General features: G+C 37.3%; 1 long non-coding RNA gene across 1 annotated transcript; it reads right to left on the bottom strand.

Annotated features, from left to right (window-relative positions):
* Positions 1-11,126: 11,126 nt before the first annotated feature.
* On the bottom strand, positions 11,127-22,787 carry LOC149818399 (uncharacterized). The gene is made up of 3 exons (XR_016427049.1): positions 22,079-22,787; positions 12,422-12,494; positions 11,127-12,012 (listed from the first exon to the last, which is right to left on the bottom strand). It is a non-coding gene; the product is annotated as an uncharacterized LOC149818399 (long non-coding RNA).
* Positions 22,788-23,700: the final 913 nt, after the last annotated feature.

Below are 23,700 nucleotides of genomic sequence, written 5' to 3'. Positions count from 1 at the left end.
CGCAAAGAGACTTGAACTTGAGACAGAGTAGATGGCTGGAATTTTTAAAAGATTATGATTTTGAGCTAAAGTATCATCCTGAAAAAGAAAATGTAATCGTTGATGCTCTTAGCAGGAAGTCTGGAGCATTAGCCAGACTCCCAGATTGGGATTTATTTTCTTCGATCGCGCATCAGAAAGCAGAAGCCCAATGCTTACCAGGTTGGTTATTGTTTGTGTAAACCACATTGATGTCTGAATTGTACGAGCAAATTATGGAAAAACAACCCTTAGATCCTGACTTGGCCTAAGTGAGGCAAAAGATTTCATAAAGTGAGGAGTCAGACTTCAAAGTTGATGATAAAGGACTTCTCAAATTTTATAATAGAGTATGCATTCTAAAGGATAATCAGCTCAGACATCAGTTATTGGACAAGGCACACCACTCCAGGTATGTCATCTACCCTAGCAGCACCAAAATGTATCAGGACTTGAATGATACATTTTGGTAGAGCGGTATGAAGAGGGATATCACTGAGTTTGTAAGCAAGTGTCTGGTGTGCCAGCAAGTGAAGATTGAACACCAGCGACCTAGTAGACTATTGCAACCACTCCCCATACCTGAATGAAAATGAACAGATATCATGATGGACTTTGTCTCAGGACTTTCAAAAACCAAGAATGGGATGAATTTAGTATGGGTGATTGTAGACAAGCTAACTAAGTCAGCTCACTTTTTGGCCTGTAAGACAACTCACTCTTGTGACCAGTTGACGCAGTTGTTCATCAAAAATATTGTTAGACTTTATGGAGTACCGGATTCGATTATTTTTTATAGAGACTCAAAGTTCACATCACGATTCTAGAAGAGTTTTCATAAAGCTATGGAGACACAATTAAAAATGAGTATAACTTTTCACCCCCAGTCTGATGAACAATCTGAATGAACCATTCAAACCCTGGAAGACATGCTACGGGCATCTATCTTAGAGTATAGTGACTCATAGAATGACATTCTACCTTTGATGGAGTTTGCCTATAATAATAGCTTTTAAGTCAGTCTAGGCATGACTCCATTTGAGGCATTGTATGGTCGACGGTGTCGAACACCTTTATATTGGGATGAGGTTGAAGAAAGAAGATTGTTATGGTCGAATTCAGTACAGTGAATGGCAGACCAAGTGAAATTTATTCCAAAATGTCTTTTGGCAGCTCAAAGTTGACAGAAAAGTTATGCAGACCAAAGACGTCGCGAGTTAGAATTTGAACAAGGTGATCATGTATTTCTGAAGATATCTCCTTTTAAGGGAGTGATGCATTTTGGTCGAAGAGGAAAATTGAATCCAAGATATATTAGACCCTTCGAGATACTCGCAATAGTTGGTCAGACAACATACATATTGGCTTTGCCACCTTGTCTTGAATTTACAACGTGTTTCACAAATCTATGCTGCAAAAGTATGTGGTTGATTTCTCCCATATACTAGATATTGTTGAGTCAGTACTGGAGATACAAGATGACTTAAGCTTGAATGAAAAGCCTATAGTGATTCTAGATACGAAAGTTCAAAAACTAAGAAGCAAAGAGTTATCTTTGGTATTGGTGTAAACACCCCAAATTTTCACCCTCATCCAGTGTTTGTCCATTTCATGTGTCATTGCATATCATTGCATGCATTCGGCATACCATCTCATTGCATTGCATAGCATTGCATGACATTGCATCTCATTCTTGAGATCCAACACTCCAGCTTTCAAAACATTCAATCCAGATTTGAATTTTAAAGCTTTTATTTCAAAAAAAAAAGTCAATTTCAAAACCTGGTTTTTATTCAATACTCCGTCATTTTCCAACCCCAGGACTTTATATTTCGAAATATTTTCTCAAAAAACAATATGGATTCATGTTAAATTCAAATTTCAATCGATTTCAATTCTCAGATGAGACCCATTGAGATGGTGTCGCTTCTGAATTTCTCTATTCATCAAATTTCTCAAATTTTTTAAAGTTTCAGTCCGATCAGGACTCTGTCTCAGAGTCCTAATCCGGTCAGGAGTCTGTTTTAAAGTCTGTTTTAAAGTCTGTTTTACTTCCATTTTCAATCTTTTCCGTTTGTTTTCGAAATTTAGGTCATTTTACAGAGTCCAGTTAGTTCAGGACTCTATTTTAGAGTTCGGTCGAGTTAGGAGTCTAACCCTGACTGTGTTTTCTGACTTATTTCATCATTTCTTGATAAAATCTTTCAAAAATTTTTACATTTGAATTCTAAAATTTAAAATCTCAGAGTCCTAAGAGTTCAGGACTCTAACTCGGAGTTCCAGTTCGCTTGAGACCCTATTTTCAGAAATCTTGAAGTTCAAATATCGATTTTAACCCCTTTTCAAAGCCATTTTCAGTGTTTATTTCAAAATTTCCAAAACTCGATGTGGGCCCACTCAGTTGGCACCATATTCAGAGGAATTCTAACTCAGTTAGAACCTTATGCCATTTCAAAAATTCTAGTTTTAAGATTGCTTTTGAAAAATCCTTTTGAAAACTCCTTCAATTTCAAGTTTTAAAATCGCTTTTTGAAAAAAACTCAAGTAGGGCCCACTCGGGGTGGTGCCATATTCGAGTCAGTCAGGGCTAGACTAGGGTTAGTTGATGTCTTGGTTAGTGTTAGAGGTTTAGAAGAGTCAAAACCATTTTGAAAAACTCATTTTTGAAAGTTAGTTTTTAAAACTAGTGTTTTTAAAAGGTTTTTAAAGGTGTTTTAAAAAGCCAAATGTAGAAAATGCCAAGTGGCATTACATTTGGGGATCTTTTAGGAAAGTCTAGGGGTTAATTAGGCACTAGTTTAGATAATTTAGGCTAGGGGTAGTTAGGTCTTTCCACCCAAAAATCGCCCCCCTTAGAAGAGTCCAATTTTTTTAAAACATTTGATTTTTAACCTAAATTTTTTTTATAAATAGAAGGCCATAGGGGGTCGATTTTTCCAACTTTCTCTCCTTGGGATTCTTGGAGCTTCTCTTTCCTATCCAGCCCTTCCTCCATTGCAGCCACCTCAAGGTAATTATTTTGTTTAATTTTTAGCTTTTATTTCATGTTTTTAATAGTTTTAAATCAATTTTAGCCATTAATACCTCCTATTTCATGGATTCAACCATGGTTTCACCTCAAGAATCATTAAGAATCAGCAAAAACGATCCAAGAAGCTGATCTAACCCTATTTTGGGTGATTTACAGGGATTTTAATCCATTAGAATTAATTTTAATATGATTCTTTATATTATTAACCAATAAAATACATGATTTACCCTTTTAATGGGTTAAATCTATGTTTTAAAGGTGATATCAAATTCCAGCCATTGATTCCCTGTTTTTATTTTATTTTCATGGTTTATTCATGTTTGTTTTACGTTATATAGCATAGAAATAATTTTTATTTATTGTTTTATAGTTTATTTTATGGATTTACATTAGTTAATGCATGGTTTTTCAAGTTTCTTAAATTTCTGTGTGTTTTAGGTTTAGAACAGTAAAGATAATGTTATTTCGGATTGAAGTACTCATTGTTTATTTCTGATTTTTTTATATGTGATGCATGCATGAGTTATTGAGTTACTGTAGAAAAATCAGAGGTTTTGGATCTCGGGAACCCTGTCAAAAAAATCAGACATCAAATCGGGTTTTTAAAGCTTTAAAATCGTGGTTAAAATCAAGAAGGTAACTTGCTGTTATAATATTTCTCTCATCTTATATCCGATTTTAGATCTGTAAAGTGCTATGGATTCACATTGAGTAGATCTGTCTGCTGTGAAATTTTAGGATTTTTTTATCACTGTTTAGTATTTTTCCTCTTTCAGAGAATCTGTTTTTAAATTTAAAACTCGTTAGGGTTTACCCAAACCCTAATCAGACTTGTGTTAGTCATAAATCCCAAACCACAGATCCGATTCATGATCTGTAAAAAGTGAGTATTGCTATTTTTCTGTTTTATATTCACCACTAAAATTGCAGAGATTTTTGTTTAGAATTGATATTTATTTCTGTATTTTCAATCTGAAGTAGCCGTTTTAATCCCTGTTAAAAGTGATATATTTTAGCTCAGATTGCCGGAAGGGTTCCTCCCTAACCGGAGATGCTTTTTCCGATCTGTAAATTGGGAAATCTCTGTTTTTCTTCTTAGTTAGTCTCTATAAAATTTTATAAATTTCCATGGAGATTTGACCCATGGTTCGGGTCTTGTATTGAAACTGGTTGATAAATTAGGTAAAAAATAGCATATTTTTAGGGTTTGATGCAATTTTCGGGTTAATTTAATGTCAAAAAATTATTTTTATAATTCTAAGTCAAAACTAGGGTTATACCAAGTGCAGGTACCAATTTGTATGGATTTTGGAATCCATTTGATGTCTAAATTAATAAAATTGCAAAACAGGGTACCCGAAGAATTCCAAAAACACTGTTAAAATCATATTTTTTGTGATATTCTTGGATTTTCGTGCATAAGCATATATTTTTAGGGTTTAATCATGTTCATAATCATATTAGGATGCTTTAGGTTTAATTTGATGCTCATTTGATTTCATTTAGTGCATAAAACCTAAGTTTTTACCAAAATATTTTCTAAAAACCCTGATTTCAAGGCCATAGTCTTGCTATCGGGGGCAATTTTGTCATTTAACCTAAATTTCGAAATCCCTAACCCTAATTTTCATATTTTTAAGCATGTCATATCATATTTAGTTTAGTATATTTTTATTTGAACTTCAAAAACTTGCATTTTATCAAAATATCTTTCTGAAAACCCTAATTTCAAGGCCAGTCTTGTTATTAGGGGTATTTTGGTCATCTGAACCCCAATTTCGAAATTTCATATCTTATCTTTCTTATTTATTCAATTTTATTTCATACTTTATCATTTTGATTTAAGGAAATCATGGAAAAGGCTTATATCTAGCAAAATCCAGTAATTTCTAGATATTACTGGATAAACCTAGAAAAGCCAACATATATTCACTAACCAAGCTTTCTAGTTTTGCAGGTACATTGAAGATTTTATTTTTCATGTATTTAAATTTCAATAGTGATGTAAATTAAATGTAAACTTTGGAATAAGAATTTAAATTCCTGCATAGATTAGGATTTGCATTGCATATAGTTTATTTTTTTAAATAATGTTAATGTGTGATGGATGATGATTCATGCATATTCAAACTCACTATGGTCTACACGAATGGCACATACACTAGCTTTTATGAAGTTTATAAACTTGGTGGAATTCGTATTTATGGCCATAGTCAAAATATGAAGGATATCCAGATTTATGATCTTCACATTAGCCACATTCAGCCTACACTCTTAGGCTAATTTCAAAATGCACTGCATTTCTCAAAAATACAAAGAGTTTTTCCCAATTCCTCAAAATCATATTCATTCATTTCATGCATTTTCCAATTTCAATTCAAATTTCAATTCAGAGAAATCATTTTCTCAAAATTCTCTAAATCTTATTCAAAAATCGATTTTCTCAAAATATGGATTTGACAATGATATTTCAAGTATTTCCCAAGTTCCAAATTTGATTTTCCAAGTTATATATTCAATTTCAAAGTTTGAATTCAAAGAAATCAAGTTTTCCAAAGTTATTTCACATTTCTCAAAATCAATTTTCACAAAATCTCTAGATTCTTCAGAAATCGATTTTCACTTTCTCAAATACAGTATCTCAACCTTGATTCATGATTTTCAAAGAGTTTATTTTCCAATTATTTTAAATATTCAAAGCAAACATCATGTTTTCAAATATGCATTTTTAGAAAATTCATAGCACATGCCTGATTCTATGTGCATTTAGAAATTAGAATATGGTTTAGACAAGTTGAACAGAGCAGAGTATAAGATTGATCCTTGGTTCGATTACCCCTGTTAAAGGTGGCAGGAACGGTCGAACCTCGTACCGACAGGCGAGTCTCATTCTTCGGAATAATCCCGCATTTTAAAACGGAGGCGAGTTATTTTCAAAAACTATTTCAAAGGTCAGTTTGACTCGCAAAAGTTAAAAATTTTGCGATGATAACAATTGGTTAGATGGAGTCATCACAACAATAATGAGGCTACATGGAAGCATGAATCTGACATTCGTGAACAATTTCTACAATTGCTTCCAGGTAAGATTCTAGACGAATCTTATTTTAAGGGAGTAGAATTGTAACTCCCTCCGATGAGATCGCCAGAGGGGATAAGCGTTATACGAAAAAAAATCAAAAAGAGAAAAGTCAGTTTTCTAATTAGGGAAGCCGCCTTTCCCATGAAAGATCGGGGGATGAGGATAAACCTCACCCCCCAAAATCCATGAAGGGTGAGGCTTATCCTCACCCTACGTGACAGCCTCCCTCCACCGTACCTTAATGAGCGGCAGAGGGAGAGACACAAAGAGGGCGACAGAGAGAGTGAGAGAGAAGAAGTAGCTTACCGGCAACGACGACGGCAAGGTGAGCACCCTCCTTCTCTTATCTTTCTTCATCGTCTTCTTTTTTCTTTTCTTTTCTTTTCTTTTCCGGTGAGTGAAGGCCGGCAACCATGGCTGCCGACGATTTGCAAAAAAAAAAATAGATAACAAGAGAGAGAGGGAGGGAGGGGCGGTCGGCCGACGCCAGTGGTTGGCCCCCTGCCATAGAGAAGGATAGAGAGGGCCAGCTTCGATGGTTGACCCCTCTCTGTTTAAGAAGAAGAGGAAAGCGAAAGGGGTGATGCCTCTTTTTTGCCCCTGGTAGGGTTTTATCAGGGGGATTGGGTCAGTCTGGGTGCGTCCCAGACCAAACCCGTCAGTCTAGGTTGCACTCAGACCGAGGCAACCAAAAAAAAAGAGTCCAGTTTGGCCTGGGTGCGACCCAGATCGAACCAAGCAAGTGAAAAAAAAGTGATTCGATTGGACCGGTTTGGATTAAACTGGTTCATGTGGAGTTGAGTTTTGATCAACCTAAGTCAGACCGAACCGGTTCAATCTGACTGGATCTGGGTTCTTAGTTAGATCCAATTTGATCTGGACCTATGCTGGATCCAGACTGATTATTCTGGATCTGATTACATCAGTCTTAGATCCATATCAGAACTGGGTCTAGATCATACTGTTCTGGATCCAGTCAGACAGTTCTGGATCCAGTCATAGTGTATGGATCTAGTCAGATTATTCTAGATCCAGTCAGAGTATATAGATCCAGTTAGACTATTCTGGATCCAGTCAGACTATTCTGGATCCAGTCAGAATGTTCTGGATCTAGTTAGAATATTTTGGATCCAGTCAGACCATTCTGGATCCAGTCAGACAGTTCTCGACCCAGATGAGTACTGGATCTGGATTCAATTAAACTATATTAGATCCAAATCATAGTTGGATCTGGATCGGGTAATTATAGAATTATATCGAAATCCAAAATGACTAGAATACCATTTTGGGTACCCGAGATTCATTTTAGTAAAATAGACATAACTTTGCACCCCAAACTCAGAATCGAGTAAGGTTTGGTGCGTTGGACTCGTATTAAAGAGAGGAATCTACTTATTTAGTAGTTTTGGTTAAATTAATGACACAAAAATCAAGGTTTCATGAGTCAATTCAGGAGGAGTATTTTGATAATTTTGCAAGAAGTTTTGTGTATTAATGCGAGCATATTTATGTAATGACCAGATCCTACTGTTAGAGCACCTTGAGACTCAATTGCAGTGAAAGCACAGTATTTGCACTTGAGGTAACGTATATTATAAGTAATTTTAGATATGAATAAATATTTTTGCATTGTATGTTATTGTAATATTGTAAATGAATATGAGTAGCATGATAGCCTTCGAGTGACATCATGACATGCATAAAAAATTTTATGCTTGACATTCTGAGTTGAATTCATATACATGTTGTTGTGATATCCATGTTAGTTGTGGTTTGTCATGCATGTTAGAAAGATATTAGATTTGTGAACGCATATTTATGTGGTTATTAATATCATGCATTGTGATGAGATTATGTTTAGATTGGAGTCTCATTTATTCTATTCATGTTTTATGAATAAAGATTTTGAGATCAGCATGCAGGACCTCTTAAATCTCGGAAGTGGCGACCTGTGGCAAGGGCTACCTGGTTCGCGGCCAGAGTGCAGCCACCATGGATAGTGAGTCACCGTTGATTTAACGATGTAGATACACTATATCATTGTGTGCTTAGTGAGAGATTTGTGTGAGTCCTAAGGTCATCATGAGATTTAAAATGAGATTCGTTGTGATTAATTCACGACATCACCCGTGAGAGAACGAGTGAATTACGAGTTTGAGAATGTAGTTCAATATGTTGAACTTAGTCATTACTTAGGGTTACACTCACACCGGGTTTGGAACTCTAGAAAACCATGGATGGTTGATAATTAGCATAGTTAATATGTAGCATAAACCATACCGAGATTGAGAGCTTGATCTCTCGGCTAGCTACCGGTGAGGTCCTTGTGGTGGTTTACTGTAGTGCTTGATGGTTCGAGGACCACTGAGAGTGTATGGTTCATTGTCTGACCAACATATAGAATTAGGGTGTTCTACGGGGTTGCTACACTCATAGACGGCTATGACTGGTATAGCCGACCTAGTTATAGTTGTTTTGAGAGAGTATTGAGAAAGTTAATGGGGGTAATTAAAATATATCAACTTGTGTGATATGTTGAAAACTAAACTAAGACTAGGGGGTTAAAGTCCACTACAGTTGTAAGTTTAAATGTTTATTTGCTTATAATTATTCTTTACTAGGTTGGAGACTCACCCCCATATTTAATTACAACAGTAGGTTGCAGGCACACTAGTACAGACAGAACTTGATCAACTTCTTCTTCTTCAGCAAAGCATTTGGTAGATTTTATTTTTATGTCATTGAATAAATATATAATTGTTTTACCTTAGTTATGAATGATGAACATTATAATAAAAAAGTTGATTATGAGAATAAAATGAAAAAAAAATAATCATATTTTCTATGTGTAAACTTTGAACTATTTCTCTCTGGAAAGTAATATCAATCGAACTCAGACTCCCAAGATCTCAGATCGGAGTGTTACAATTCCAGCAGTTGATAAACTGAACGGTTGATCAAGTGCAATAACATTGCACACTTTGGAGTGTGTCGCCCGACCCGAATGCCCTTTATCTTTGGGATACTGACAGTCTGTAAGGCCCAACAGCAGATGGAGGGCGGTCAGAGCGCACTCAAAGTGTGCAATGTGATTGCACCTGATCTGCACTTGATAAACAACAACAAAAGTTGTATACCAAAGATGAGGAAAACTAGGCGGAATAATATGCTTGCAGTCGTATTCAACAAAACATGATACAAAATTATCAAAAGCAAGAAACAACCTATAACTCATTAATCATTATGACTTACAACCAAATGAATAACATTCATGAGTATGAATTTGACTAGTCACTAATCAGAGACGATGCCCTAATCAGAGTTCCTAATACTAAGCCATAATTACTGATCAATCCCTAACAAAACCCAACATTATTTAGCTGTAAACCAGGCTCTATCAAACCCTAATCCAGTTGCCGAAGGTGACCATGGCCTGTGAAATGCCGTTGGAGATGCTGCGATCAAGCCCAAACTCTAGATTTGATGGACAGAAGGCTTGTGTGGCTGAAAATAGACGGATTCGATGGCTCTTCTTAGGGTTTCTTCGAACATTTGCAATCCTACCATGTTCGGGTCACCAAGAAACCCAACCAGATTAGGACACTCCCCTAGCTGGAAACAACCTCTACTATGCTCAGGATATCATCGAGTGGCAAGGACTTTCCGATCACCAAGAGTGACCCCTGCTTAGGTTGGTTAGCTATCAGAAACAAGGGGGTGTACCTTGCGCAATCTCTCCGACCTTTGATTCAACTACATTTTTTTTTCCTTTGACGTTTGCTCCTCAGGTTTTTCACTTTTTTATTATGATTTTGTAGGCTTTCCGAGGAGGGCGCTCGTCAAATCCGCCAATTGCACTTACATGCATGTAAATTCATATCGCACATGTCTTCCCTCAATTCGCCGAGGGTTTCATTTGTACAATCATGTTTTTTGTTTGATTCGCACATACTGCTCACTAATCGCTGAACATGTGCTTCTTCCATGGATCTTTCCTCAAACTTCGCAAGAAGGCAATGATTGAGGGAAACAACTAAAGCTCTGATACAAAGTCAGCTGTAGTGATCAAGAGAATCATTCCTGAACCCCACATATCGATACTAAAACTAGGAAAAAATATGATCTATTAAATAAAATCAAGAACAATAAAATAGGGTTTCTCAATATCTGAACTATTCTCTCAAAACAAATATATACTCTTAAAGATGGACCTGGATCTGGATTCAGTGGTACGTCTAATGCACCCAACGAACCAAATTAGATTTGAATCCACATAAAAATTGTCGTTGCAGTTATAATGACTAGTCCATGCAGCTGCAATGAGGCCACATAAAACACAGAAAGTTGCTGCAATTATAACCATATTTCAAGCAGTGATTTTTTGTTCTCAAGAAAATCACTGCACGTGAAGAGATTTTTTGTGTTTTATGTGGCCTCACTGCAACAGCCAGGTCCAGCCTTTCTAAAGTACTTGGGCCTGATCACTGGATCTGATCCGATCAAAGGATGGCATATCTGGCGCACTTGGGGGAGCAAAAATTTCAAGTGCACAATATATAGATAGGTTTCTTTTTCAGTTATGCTAGGTTGAGAAAATGAGAACACAAACCCGGCCTCTATAATTTGAGGAGTGTGACATATGTATTAAATAGTATCATCAGGTCAACCAGATAATATAAGGCGACCACACACACATACAGGCGAAGGTTGGATAACCGATGCATAATCAACACATTGATAGTCCTACTGAAAACTTAAGATATAGAGCAAGACCACCATGAAAATATGCAAGCATCAAAGAGAAGCATGCAACATGAAGAGTGTGAAATATGTAATGAATAATATCATCAGGTCAACCAGATAATATAGGGCGACCACACACATACAGGCGAAGGTTGGATAACCGATGCAGAATCAACACATTGATAGTCCTACTGAAAACTTAAGATATAGATCAAAACCACCATGAAAATATGCAAGCATCAAAGATAAGCATGCAGCATGAAAGGTGTCAATATTCATGACTCAATAATCACTTCATTCAGTCAACATTTCATTCCCACACCCTGAACTTGAGCACCAGACTTACACTGGGAGTATGGCATCAGCAGAACACAAGTGAATTAAGAGCAGGAAATAACTTGTCTAATCCAGTGATACTTGGTCCATGCTCAGATTTTGGACACTAACATTTCCAAAGCCTGAATTCTATGGCCCCAATTCCCTTTCAAAGTTTCTGTGTCAGTAGTAATTCACTCCCAGCATAGGCTCCAGTTGCTTTCTATTCTCTTGTTTGCTTTTGAGAACTATACAAGCCAAAAAAAAAACCTTGTCTGTATGATACATAAGTTTGATTACTGGAGAGAGGACGTCGCATCAGTGCAAGCTCATCCCACGCGCCAAATTGAGTCCATATCCATATAATCCATGCCAAGATGAATGCCAATATTCCCAAGTGTTGAAGTATCGCATTACCCAAAAAGTTCCACAAAATCTAAACCAAAATGCAAAAAACCTAGTCAATATGACTACAGCACTTGCATTTGGGATGGCATAAGCTACGTTTAACAAGAGGTCTGACACTGAAGCATGTGAATCATGGACTGTCAATGAAGAATGAGAAAGTAATACCGGTGTGCAGCTACATCCAACCAAACATTGGTGCGAGTTTGGGCATGATCTTTTCTTCCTTGTTTTCAGCCTTTACAATCTGAAAGTCGGCGTACCTTTCCTCCAGAGACTTATGGAGGCCTTCAAGTTGGCGCTGGAACTCAATGGATAGTTTTTTTTGTTTTAAACCAACCGCATACTCCAAAGTTCCTTTCATTGATACCTTTAAACTTTTGGGAAGTCGTTCACTTTTGTACAGAATATTTCTCTCCTGCCATCACAACATGAAAAGAAGTCACAATCAACAAAAACAAAATACTTGAAGATTGTTTCTTGTTTAGGCAGTACAAAACACAATCTTTGATAGCTGAAGAAGATTCAAGCATTGAATATCTCAGGACACAGGTTAGAAATGACCTAGAAAAGAGAGGAATCCAAGACTTGTGTTTGATGAGAAAATGCATTAATATACATCAAGGTTTGAAGCATAACTAGATAACAGTAGAATATAATAAATGCAGTTCATCTCCAAATGTTGTTTCTCACCATGAACATGTATCTTCACAAGAATGTAGATTTAAAGCTGATCTAAAAAGAAAAGCTTGATACAGAACCTTCTACAGGAATTGTAAAAGCACGAATCAAAGTGTAATGCCCAAATAGCGAACAACAAACCTAACCTTCAAATTTAGCCCTAGGGAGCCATGGATCATATTTAATGTACCGGATCTGCATTCTGCTATCACCCATGGTCTGCAAAAGATATCATCATCGTGATGCTTATAGACAAAGAACAAATCATAGACAAAGAAATATTTTAAGTGACAAAAAAAATGGGAGAGTTTTATGAATTTCATTAAAATATACAACAAAGACTTCTTTTTAGTGAAAGTGATACAACAAAGACTTCTACATGAGAACTAAAGATCATAAATAGACCGGGCTGAGAATAACTTTTTGACTGTCTTGCCAGCATCTACAAGTATGCCAACATGTAGAGGACCTATAATGAGTTAATTGTTATTTGATATATCTAGAATTACAACACTTTCAGGGGCTAAAACTCAAAAAAAAAAACCCTACATGAAGCATGTCATAAGGTGAATGGCTAACAGATGCTACAAACAATATGCAAAACTCTTAATCTCTTTTATCTCACCTTTAATTTTGTTTATAGCATCAAGGCAGCAAGGGTGAGAACCTATATCAACAAGATCAATTTTTTTTATACCATGCACCCATTCAAATCCCGAATTACCATACTCCTTGTCCCTTCTCTTCTCCTTATCATCCCTAGCACTACCTCTAATCTTTTCCCTGCACCTTTTCATTTGTGATCATTCTGAATATTTCTCTTTATAATGCAACTTTTTAACTAAACCAATATGAAGTTTGCACCTAGTTCTCCATTTTTCCAAAAACTATTCCATTATTTTCCTTGTATGGTGGCTTTTTTTTCTTTCATTTTCTTCTCTTCAACCCTTTTCATGTGCATAGTTGATCTCAAACATGCATCTTTAAATCCAAGTCAGACCAAGATGGATCCAGATCTGTCTACAACCTTGCCTATCCTTTGTCAAAACCTCTCCAATTTCCAATGCCATTAGATCAAGGATCCAGCAGGGTAGGAGTTTAATCTGGGATGGGAGTCTAACCATTTCATTATGTAAAAACAGGTGCAAATCCAATCAGTTAAGCATACCAGAGACCAAAATTGACCCTCTTAGAGGTCTGAATAGCAGAAGAGAACCAACCACAGGTCCAAATGGAGGCATGGTATGCCAGATCTGGTGAGCAGCCAATTGATCTAAGGCCGCAATTGTTGTAATTCTTATATCATGTTAGGTACGAACACCCACATTCAGTCAACTCTCAGTGTATATAGGACCCCAATGCATGTATCAGCCATCACCTTGATCTTTGAGGTTAAATGTTCCAAGTAGAATAACACATCTTTTGTAAGTTTTCTCCAAAATCAATGATCAGGAAACTGCAGAGAGGAAAGAGAATGAGGCTGCAACTAATCACGTTTTTCCATAATGGTGTCCAATATATGTTGGACATGTTACTCAAAAGTAGTTTGGATCCGGATTCAGATCCAAACTTAAATACAAATACAAATGCCCGATATTTGCTCTGTCTAACAGTCCCCCTCAAGTTGTGCATGATTTTGAATCATGGACAACTTGCTCTTTAGGAACAAAAAATGACACTCTGTGAGTCCCTTAGTGAACAAATTAGCCACTTGGTCTTCTGTTCTAACATAATGAGGCTCAATCTCTTTTTCTCAATCTTCTGCCTAATAAAATGCTGATCAATCTCAATGTGTTTGGTCTTGCTGTGATGAATAGGATTAAGAGATATTTGAATAGCACTTTGGTTGTCACAAAGAAGAAAGCAACTAACGATCGGCTCCTTTAACTCTGTTAATAAATATCTAGTCCATGTTACTTCTGCCGTAGCAGCAACCATCGCCCTATATTCGACTTCCGTGCTAGATCTAGCCACTGCCTTCTGTTTTCTACTACTCCAGAAAACAAGATTGGCACCAATGAAAACCTCGTATCCTGAAACTAACTTTCAATCATCAGGATCTCCGGCCCAGTCTGCATCTGAATAAGCAATGATGTCATGAGCAGTACTTATGGATCTGCTTTTAGTGTACAAAAGTCTATCTCCAACAGTACTCTTCAAGTATCTCAGAATCCTTTTCACTGCATCCATGTGTCCCGTTCTTGGCTTATGCATGAATTGAGAAACTTGATTGACTGAATATGTGATATCAGGCCTGGTAAATGTGAGATATTGAAGCATCCCCACTAAACTCCGATATTTGGTGGGATCATGATACAAGTCTCTGTCTTGCGTACTTAATTTCTGGTTAAGCACACTAGGAGTAGCAAGAGGTTTGCAGTCCTTCATTCCAGCCTTTTCTAACAGATCCAGGGCAGTGTTATTAAAAACGCGCCTCAAGGCACAAAAAGCGTGCCTCGCCTCAAGGCGAGGGCCTTTGTGCCTTGAGGCGCAGGTATAAAGTGCAATACCCCTGAGGTGTGCACCTCATAGGCCTTGAGGCGAGGTGCGCCTCGGACTGAGGCGCACACGCCTCGATTTATTTGGCTTCCAAGCCCTTATCTCACACCGTTTTCAAGGGAAAGGCTTAAAGGCTTCCATATTAGTGATATCTCTATGTATCTCTATAGCAATAAGGGTGAAACACGTTGCATTTCACAATCGTTGTGGGCCGACATACTTCCAAGATCGTTAACCTCTGTAACGGTTTGAATGCTAGAACGTTGGAGCCGATTCTCAATGATATGGAGCACGACCCAGGGTCTGGCCCAACACTGCCAAGTGGGTATTCAAAAGTCCAAAATTGGTTCATTGGATAAGGCTCTCATGGACAAAATATGAAGGAACTGCAATTATGTGGTGCGTCTAGCAATAGGTAGGGCAGAGGGAATTATAATGGTCTGGCACGAGGATTTGGTTGGTCTGTGGTGAATTTGGGAGATTTCTCAATTTTCATTCTTTTCTTGAATGGTGATCCCTTATCGTTCATCTTAACGGCAATCTATGAACAGTGCATAATTGCCCATAAAGAACTTTTTTGGAGGGAGATTGAAGAGGTTGCTCGAGTATTCACCCCCACAAACTTTGAACTATTGGTGTGGAGGGTGACTTCAACTCACTCTTGATAGTTGACGATTCCAATGGTGTGCAGCAATATAAGGAATATGCGGAGGTTTGCTAAATTTTTTAGATTTCAAGCTAAGTCACACGGACTCGGCTAGGGAGGCACCGCACCCGAGTCGACACGCCCCGACACGGGTGTGGACATGGATGTGGCTTAGGACACAGCCCAGACTCGGTCAACGATGAGTCGGACTCAGTCAACAAATTGAGGCCGAGTTCGTCCTCATTTTGGACTTGGTCAATGTTGACCGAGTCCAAAAAAGTCCATTTTAGGTCAAAAAAACAAAAAAGTGATCTTTTTATATATTTTTTAAAATATATATATATAGTATGAGTCTCAAACATAAGCCCCAGAAGAAGAAGAAATTCGGGGGGCGCTGCCCCCCTACAGCCCCCCGCCAGGGGCGGCCCCCCTTGGACCCTTGCCCGCTGACTGCACAGCGAGACCCACGCCGAGGGGAGCCCCCGGACCCCCCTTTCTGCAAGGGCAAAAGTACATTTTGCAAAGTTTATAAAAACACTCATGCTAGTGCCAAACTTTAGAGGACAATATCCACATATATGCACACACTGGATATATTATTATTATTATTATTATTATTATTATTATATTATATATATATGTAGTCGTGTCCCCGTGTCTAAAATTTTTGAAATTGCGCTGCACTCGTGTCGCACCCGCACCCATGTGACATAGATTTCAAGTCTATCTGATATGCCTTTCCAGCATTAAAAAAAATATAGGCTTAATAATCTGATACGTGTGCTTGACAAAAAGAATAATTATGTATAAATCCCTACTTTGCATGTTTTCGGTTTTGATGAATTTTTGTATTAAGGATATTGACAGAAATTTATTTATGTTAAGTTCTATAACAGGATATAGATGTATTAAGCCTAATGACAGTTTTGACTTTTTGTATTAAGCACATTGACAGATAGTGATCTATGTGTTAAGTTCCAGGGCAGTTTTGATTCTTTTTAGAAAAGAATAATTCGTTTGTTTTTTGTCCACAAGGATGCTTATTGATATTCTATGTTGCAGTTCATGCGTAGAATAATTCATTTGTTTTTCTCATATTTTTTCAGTATTTATTTGAGATTTTTTATTTCCTGTTGGTTGTTGCTTCATCAATAAAGAATTTTTATTTATTTATAATTTTAGATATTTTTTTAAGTTTTTTTTAAAAAAAACTTTAAGGCTTACGCTTTACGCCACAAGGCTTACGCTTTACGCCTCAAGGCTTACGCTTTACGCCTCAAGGCTTACGCCTAGCCTTAGATTTTGGTGGAGCGCCTCGCTACGCCTCAATGCTTTTCACAACACTGATCCAGGGTGTACTTATGTTGGGTCAAAGTAAGCTTATTTTCTTGATTATCCACCTCTACTCCAAGAAAATACCAAAGATTTCCAAGGTCCTTCATTTTGAATCTTTGGCACAGAAGATCTTTAGTCTCTTGAACATGGTTCTCACTACTTCCGGTAATAATTATATCATCTACATATATCAATAAGAAGGTAGTAAACTCCTTACCTCGATGAATAAAAAGAGAATGATCCAATTGCGATCAATAAAAAACATGTCTTTGAATTTCTAGGGAGAAACTTTCAAACCAAGATCGAGACGCTTGTTTCAGGCCATAGAGTGCTCGATTTAATCTGAAGACATACTCCTTTGAATCTCCTTTTGTATATCCTGGCGGTTGTTCCATGTATACTTCTTCCTTCAAATCCCCATAAAGAAAAGCATTCTTCACATCTAGCTGGCTTATTCAACAACCATAATCTACAGCCAATGAAAGAACAATGCGAATTGTGCCCATTTTCACGACTGGACTAAAGGTTTCATCATAATTTTGTCCAAATTCTTGGGTGAATCCCTTTGCTACGAGACGAGCTTTGTATCGCTCAACACTCCCATTCGGTTTGTATTTGATCTTATAAACCCATCGCGACCCAACAACATTCTTATCTGAAGGTCGAAGAACAACTGTCCATGTTTGACATTGGTACAAAGCTTACATCTCTTCATTCATGGCTTGAATCCATTTCTTGGAGTTAATAGCTTGATGAAAATGTCTAAGCTCGGTCTCTTTCTCAATCTATGACAAAAATAACTGAAAATCCATGGTGAAATTCTCATAACTAACCCACCTTTCAATAGGATGTCGGGCTCTTTCTGATCGTCTGATCGAAAGTGCCACTGTATTAGAAACTGGAGAAGTAGTGGTATCATTGGGCGAATAAGATGTAAGAGCTTCTTGTTCAATATCATTCGGGGTCAAAAGATACCTTTCTCTTCTCCTATAAACTTGCCCAACAAACTTATTAATCTCTAGAGGATTGTCTATTTCAAGTTCCTGTATTCTATTGTTTCCATCTTGACAGGATATCCCTTGAGCACAGGAGGAAGAGCACCCATTGCTCGTTTAAGGAAAAAGCTCTGCACTGAGCCATGGATCATCAAAAAGCGCATTCATATTGGTTTGGGCAGAAACATATTCTCCATTTTCAAAATCATTTTCATCAAAAACTATATTTCTAGATATCTTGATTCGCCTGCTGTCAAGATCATAACATTTGTACCCTTTATGGTGATTTGCATATCCAACAAATCTGCACTTTGATGCCTTAGTCTGAAACTTATTTCGCAGAGAAGAGTCAATATGAACATAACACATGCAGCCAAAAAAATTTAGTTCATCATAATTAGGATGCTTCCCAAATAAAACAAAATAAGGTGATTTATTTTCTAAAATCTTCATGGGCAGGCGATTAATAATGTGAACAGCAGAATGAAAAGCCTCTGTCAATAATCCTATGGAAACACGACTTCCGTGCATCATGCTCATAGTGCTCTCCACAATGTGACAGTGTTTTCGTTCTGCAACTCCATTCTGTTGAGGTGTATGCGGGCAAGATACTCTACGATTTATTCCACTATCTTGGAGGTAATTGATAAATTCCCTAGAGAAGTATCCCCCCCCCCCCCATCACCATCACATTGGAAATGTAAAATATTACAAGAAAAATGAGTTTTAATAAACGCATGAAAACAACAAAAAATATAGAAGACTTCCGATTTATTCTTCATGGAGTATATCTAGGTGAAACGAGAGAAATTATCGATAAAAATAACATAATATTTGCTGCCAGAATTAGAGGAATCAGGGGCCGGTCCCCACACAGTAGAACAAATGATTTCAAAAGGCATTGAAGCGCTCTCATTTATTAAATGGAAAGGAAGAACATGACTCTTACACAGTTGACAACTGGAACATATTTTATCATCTGATCTAGGAATCAAGCTAGATTCAGGAATAAACCCATTAGATATCAGTCGTTCAACAAAGACTCGACCACAATGACCAAGACGAGAATGCCAAAAATCAGGCTTATTACATTTATTTGAAGATTGCAAACTAAACACACGAATACTCTTTGACGACATAGACTGAGGAGACTTCAAGGTAGGTCAGACACAAGTAGAAGGATCCTCCTGGAAGACATACATATTTCTCGGGCGTTCCCCTCTAGCGAACATCTCCTTTATTTGTAGATCTTTGACATAAACAAAAGATGGAGTAAATTCAACGAAAGAATTGGTATGATCAACAAGCTTAGAAACAGAAACTATATTTTTCTTAATATTTGGGGCATGAAGGACATTGGAAAGATGAAGTGAGGATTTAGACAATGGAATAGAAACATTTCCAATGTGAGTGATGGGATGGTGTGACCCATCTTCAGTGACGTTACTTTTTCCAAAATAGGGGGTTAAAGTAGAGAATTTACCCGCATTACCTATGACATGAGTAGCTGCCCCTGAATCAATGTACCACACTCCTTTATCATCGCACTTCAAATCAAGTTCAGACAACGTGGCCAAGAGAAGTTCTTTCATGTCTCCACCAAACGTTGAAGAGTTCTCTTTTTGTCCTGACGAGCTCTCACCCTTTTGGAACTTTCCTTTGTTCTATGGATTATGCCAACAATTGGCTTTGATGTGACCTCGCTTGTTGCAGAGATAACATGTGGGTACATTTTTCACATTATAAATAGGTGTAACATTCAGAGTAGGAAGTAACCCACGCCCCCCTGGAGTACCTCGTTCTTGTCCTCTGCCCCCTCCAAAGTTACTATCCTCACGTTCCTGACCAAAAGAAATGTCAGTAGCAATAACCTGTCCACCAGACTCATGTGACATCCCCTTCAAAGTCATCTCATATTGAAGTAGTTTTGCTTGCAAGTTCTCAAATGACGGTAAGTCGGGTAGACACAGCAGTGAAGTCGAAAGGACATGAAATTTCGATCCCAAGCCATTCAAGGTTTGCCTGACTTTGTCTTTATCTGTCACTTTATACCCTACAACGGCTAGTTGATCATTAATGCTCTTAACCTTGTTCAAGTACTTCATGACGGACATGGAGCCCTTAGTCAGTTGTTGAAATTCACACTGAAGAAAAGAAATTCTAGCCGTTGATACCTGAGAGTATGTCTTTACCAGTTTGTCCCACAATTCCTTTGTTGAGCACTCGTCTGGAATTCCCACCAATACTTCTTGAGAGATAGTAGAAATAATAAAAGAAACTGCAGCTTGATCACGCTTCATCCAAATCTCGTATTGGAGATTTGGAATTTGTTGTATAAAATCAGCCTCATTTCCATCCTTAGTTTCTTGTATGATAAATTCTGGAGGAGCTGAAATTGATCCATTTAGATGTCCAGAGAGACCTTGGCTTTTAATGAATGGAAGAATTTGTCTTTTCCAGATAAAAAAATTGAAATTGGTAAGTTTTTCAAAAATGAGTTGGCCAAGGAAATTAGATGAGAGAAATGAATGAGAAGAAGAATCCATGACTAAAAAAAAATGGCGTGTGCAATTAGTATGTAAAATTGTCACAGATCAAGATGCAACAAATAAGACTCGTCTCCTTTTTTTTTTAAGGAGAATGCTCGAGTATTCAACGTGAAAGTGAAAAGTCAGATCTGATACACAAATCTAATTTGATTGTAGCAAGGAAGTGACAAATATGAATTTTTTTTATATGTGAGATTGCACACAGCAGTAATGAATACGAAGAGTAACAGGTGAAACCGAGACTGAAGGCTGATTCTAACCAATCGTCAGATTTAATGCACAGATCTGGGAAATACCGTGAGGTTTCAGATCAGTCACACAGATCTGGTGAACAATGAGAATGAGTTTGACGCAAAACTGAAAAGGAATATTGTGAAACTGGTTTGGGTAAAAAAGTACTCGACCCAAAACGCAAATCTGATACCAAAAAGCTGTGAAACTGATTTGGGAATAAAAAGGGTTGTCGTGAAACTGATTTGACGCAAACCCAAATCAGTTTCAGGAAAAGAGGAAGATCTGAACCTGATTTGACGCAAACCAGATCTGAATGGAAAGATGTCAGACGTCAGATCTGATCTGTGTATCAGATTTGAATGAAAAGATTAATAAGAACGAGAATCTAGAGAAGAAGAAAGAGAAAACAGAATATTAAAGATGAGGTGCAGAATGAAAAAACGCAGAACAGTAGAAGATTAGAGAGGAGATAGAAAAGGGAATAAGATCTCTTAGAGACACACCTGCTGGAAAAACTTTCAGCCTTCGGATCAGACTTGCTCTGATACCATGTAAGTTTTCTCCAAAATCAATGATCAGAAAATTGCAGAGAGGAAAGAGAATGAGGCTGCAACTGATCACGTTTTTCCATAATGGAAAAATCGTGATCTCTTCCTTTTAATATATGAAACAAAACCTAATACACGGTCTTTTACAAGTAACCCTAATAAGTTACAAGTATTTACAAGTATGTCCAATATATGCTAGACATGTTACACAAAAGTAGTTTGGATTTGTTCAGGATCCGGATCTGGATCCAGATCCAAACTTAAATACAAATACAAATACAAATGCTCGATATCTGCCCTGTCTAACAATTAGATCAAGGATCCAGCAGGGTAGGAGTTTAACCTGGGATGGGAGTCTAACCATTTCATTATGTAAAAACAGGTGCAAATCCAATTAGTTAAGCATACCAGTGACTAAAATTGACCCTCTTAGAGGTCTAAATAGCAGAAGAGAACCAACCACAGGTCCAAATGGAGGCACGGCAGGCCAGATCTGGTGAGCAGCCAATTGATCTAAGGCTGCAATTGTTGTAATTTTTCTATCATGTCAGGTACGAACACCCACATTCAGTCAATTCTCAGTGTATATAGGACCCCAATGCATGTATCAGCCATCACCTTGATCTTTGAGGTTAAATGTCCAAAGTAGAATAACACATCTTTTGTACTCAATTACCTATCAAGTTTTTTGTGATACCAACAAATTATCTATCATTCACCAATACAAGATATAAAGCTTTAAATAAATGTGATTGGAGAGTGTCATATCAAGATTGTGCGGGATCCATACATCAAAAGTATGGATATACTAAAAATTTGAGATTGTACTTCCAAGATCGGAACATAAGGACATTGCATGATACATGACAACAACTATTTGCATTAACACCCAAAATGACATTAATTGGTTAGTTGATAATTTCAACACCAAGAAATGATCACCATTTACAGTTTCCCACACTTGACAGGAAACAACATATCTGTTGATGGTAGATACCTGCCAGTAGAAGACATGATAAGCTCACTTGGATCCTCCAGAAAACGTTATACCTTCCTGTGACTTCCTTGGCCTTCTAAAAGGATAATTCCTCTAGCATAAGATTCAGTTGATAACTTCGGCATTACAATTGCTTTGCACAGGACAGATGTTTGATGATATATGAAGTTGATAATGTCCACTAAAGATAAATGTGGTTCCAAATTTTCAATTATGAAATAATTACATACAACCATTATTTCTGATCTTCTGTGTACTTCGCTTCCAAGGACAGTGTCTCTGTCTACCTCGCGTGGACTAGTGTAGTTGTTGTCTCTGTTTTTAGTGATGCCAGTACTAGTACAACTTACTGAAAATTGAAACTTTGAATGAGAAGGTGAGGGCCTCTTATAAACACAATCTTCACCAACCACACCGGGAGAAGATTTATGTGAAACAGCACGGCCATATGAAAACCCACACTCATAGTTGAAATGTGACTGCATTCTTTGATCAATCTTCGTGTGCGACATATTTACAAAGGCATCCAATAGGGGATGAATTTGAGCATTTCCATGTTGTAGCAAGCAAATGTTTGTAATGTTGGCATAGGTTGTTGAACCAGGACTAGGACCATGTTGCCAAAGCAACACAAATGTGCATAAGCATACTTCTTCTCCATCAACAACTTCATGTTCTGTGCACAAGGAAACAACCAAAATAATCAGAACTGACTAAAGTGGCTTCAATCATTTTGATAAACCAAGGAAAAGCCTAAATCATGAATGGAAGCCAACCAGTAGATATATTTGACAGATTCTTGACTAAGAGACCAACATTATACACCTGCTTCTCATCAGCCCATCAGTCTAATGAGCGTTACATCCTAAGAATTATTATTCGAATAGTATACAAAATTTATAAAACTGCCCCATTCTAATTAGTCATAAATGCAAACAGGCAATGAGATTTGACATTGTTTTTCGATCATTGAACTAATTACAGATTTCTTAATCAAGAATGGCCCTTTTCCACCAACGGGGGCTCCGCGTGGTTGGTAGGAGTTGTCAGTGCACGTCTCTTTGTTGTGGGACGTTGCAGGTTCAAACCCCAGTGGTGTACATTGAATAATAACTGGTGGGGGCCTACCTAACCCTAGCTTTCCTTTAAAAAAAAAAGAATTTCCCTTTTCCATTGAAATATCCACTTGGGTCATGCAAGAAAACCAGCATTGAAGATAAGGAAGCCTTCTTTTCCGCAATCACTAGAGGCAAAAACACCACCTCCCTTGTGATCAACTGTTTCTTCTCACCTTTTCATTTTTTCTATCTTAAGCCCAATTCCTTGTTGGATTTTTCAGATTAGCAACCCATACTTACAAGTTACAACACCAAACTGGAAAAAAATCAAATTTCGCGAATCCCAATAAACGATTCCATCAATCTCCAAGATTCAAGATTTCCAAACCACCATCTTCTTCTCTATCGATTCGGCAACCAATTCCACCACAGAAAAGAATGCACTCGAACAGGAGATGAAGATCCACAGAAACATAGTAAGGGAAAAAAAAGAAAGAAACTCTAAAACCCAAGAAGCCAAAGACCCTAAGCTTGAAAACAAACAAAAAAAATAGAAAAAATCTT

Source organism: Nuphar pumila, chromosome 13 (assembly GCF_984573655.1).
Source record: "Nuphar pumila chromosome 13, dmNupPumi1.hap1.1, whole genome shotgun sequence".
NCBI lineage: Eukaryota > Viridiplantae > Streptophyta > Magnoliopsida > Nymphaeales > Nymphaeaceae > Nuphar > Nuphar pumila.
The sequence above is the reverse complement of the archived record's forward strand: the minus strand, read 5'-3'. Positions and strand labels throughout refer to the sequence as shown.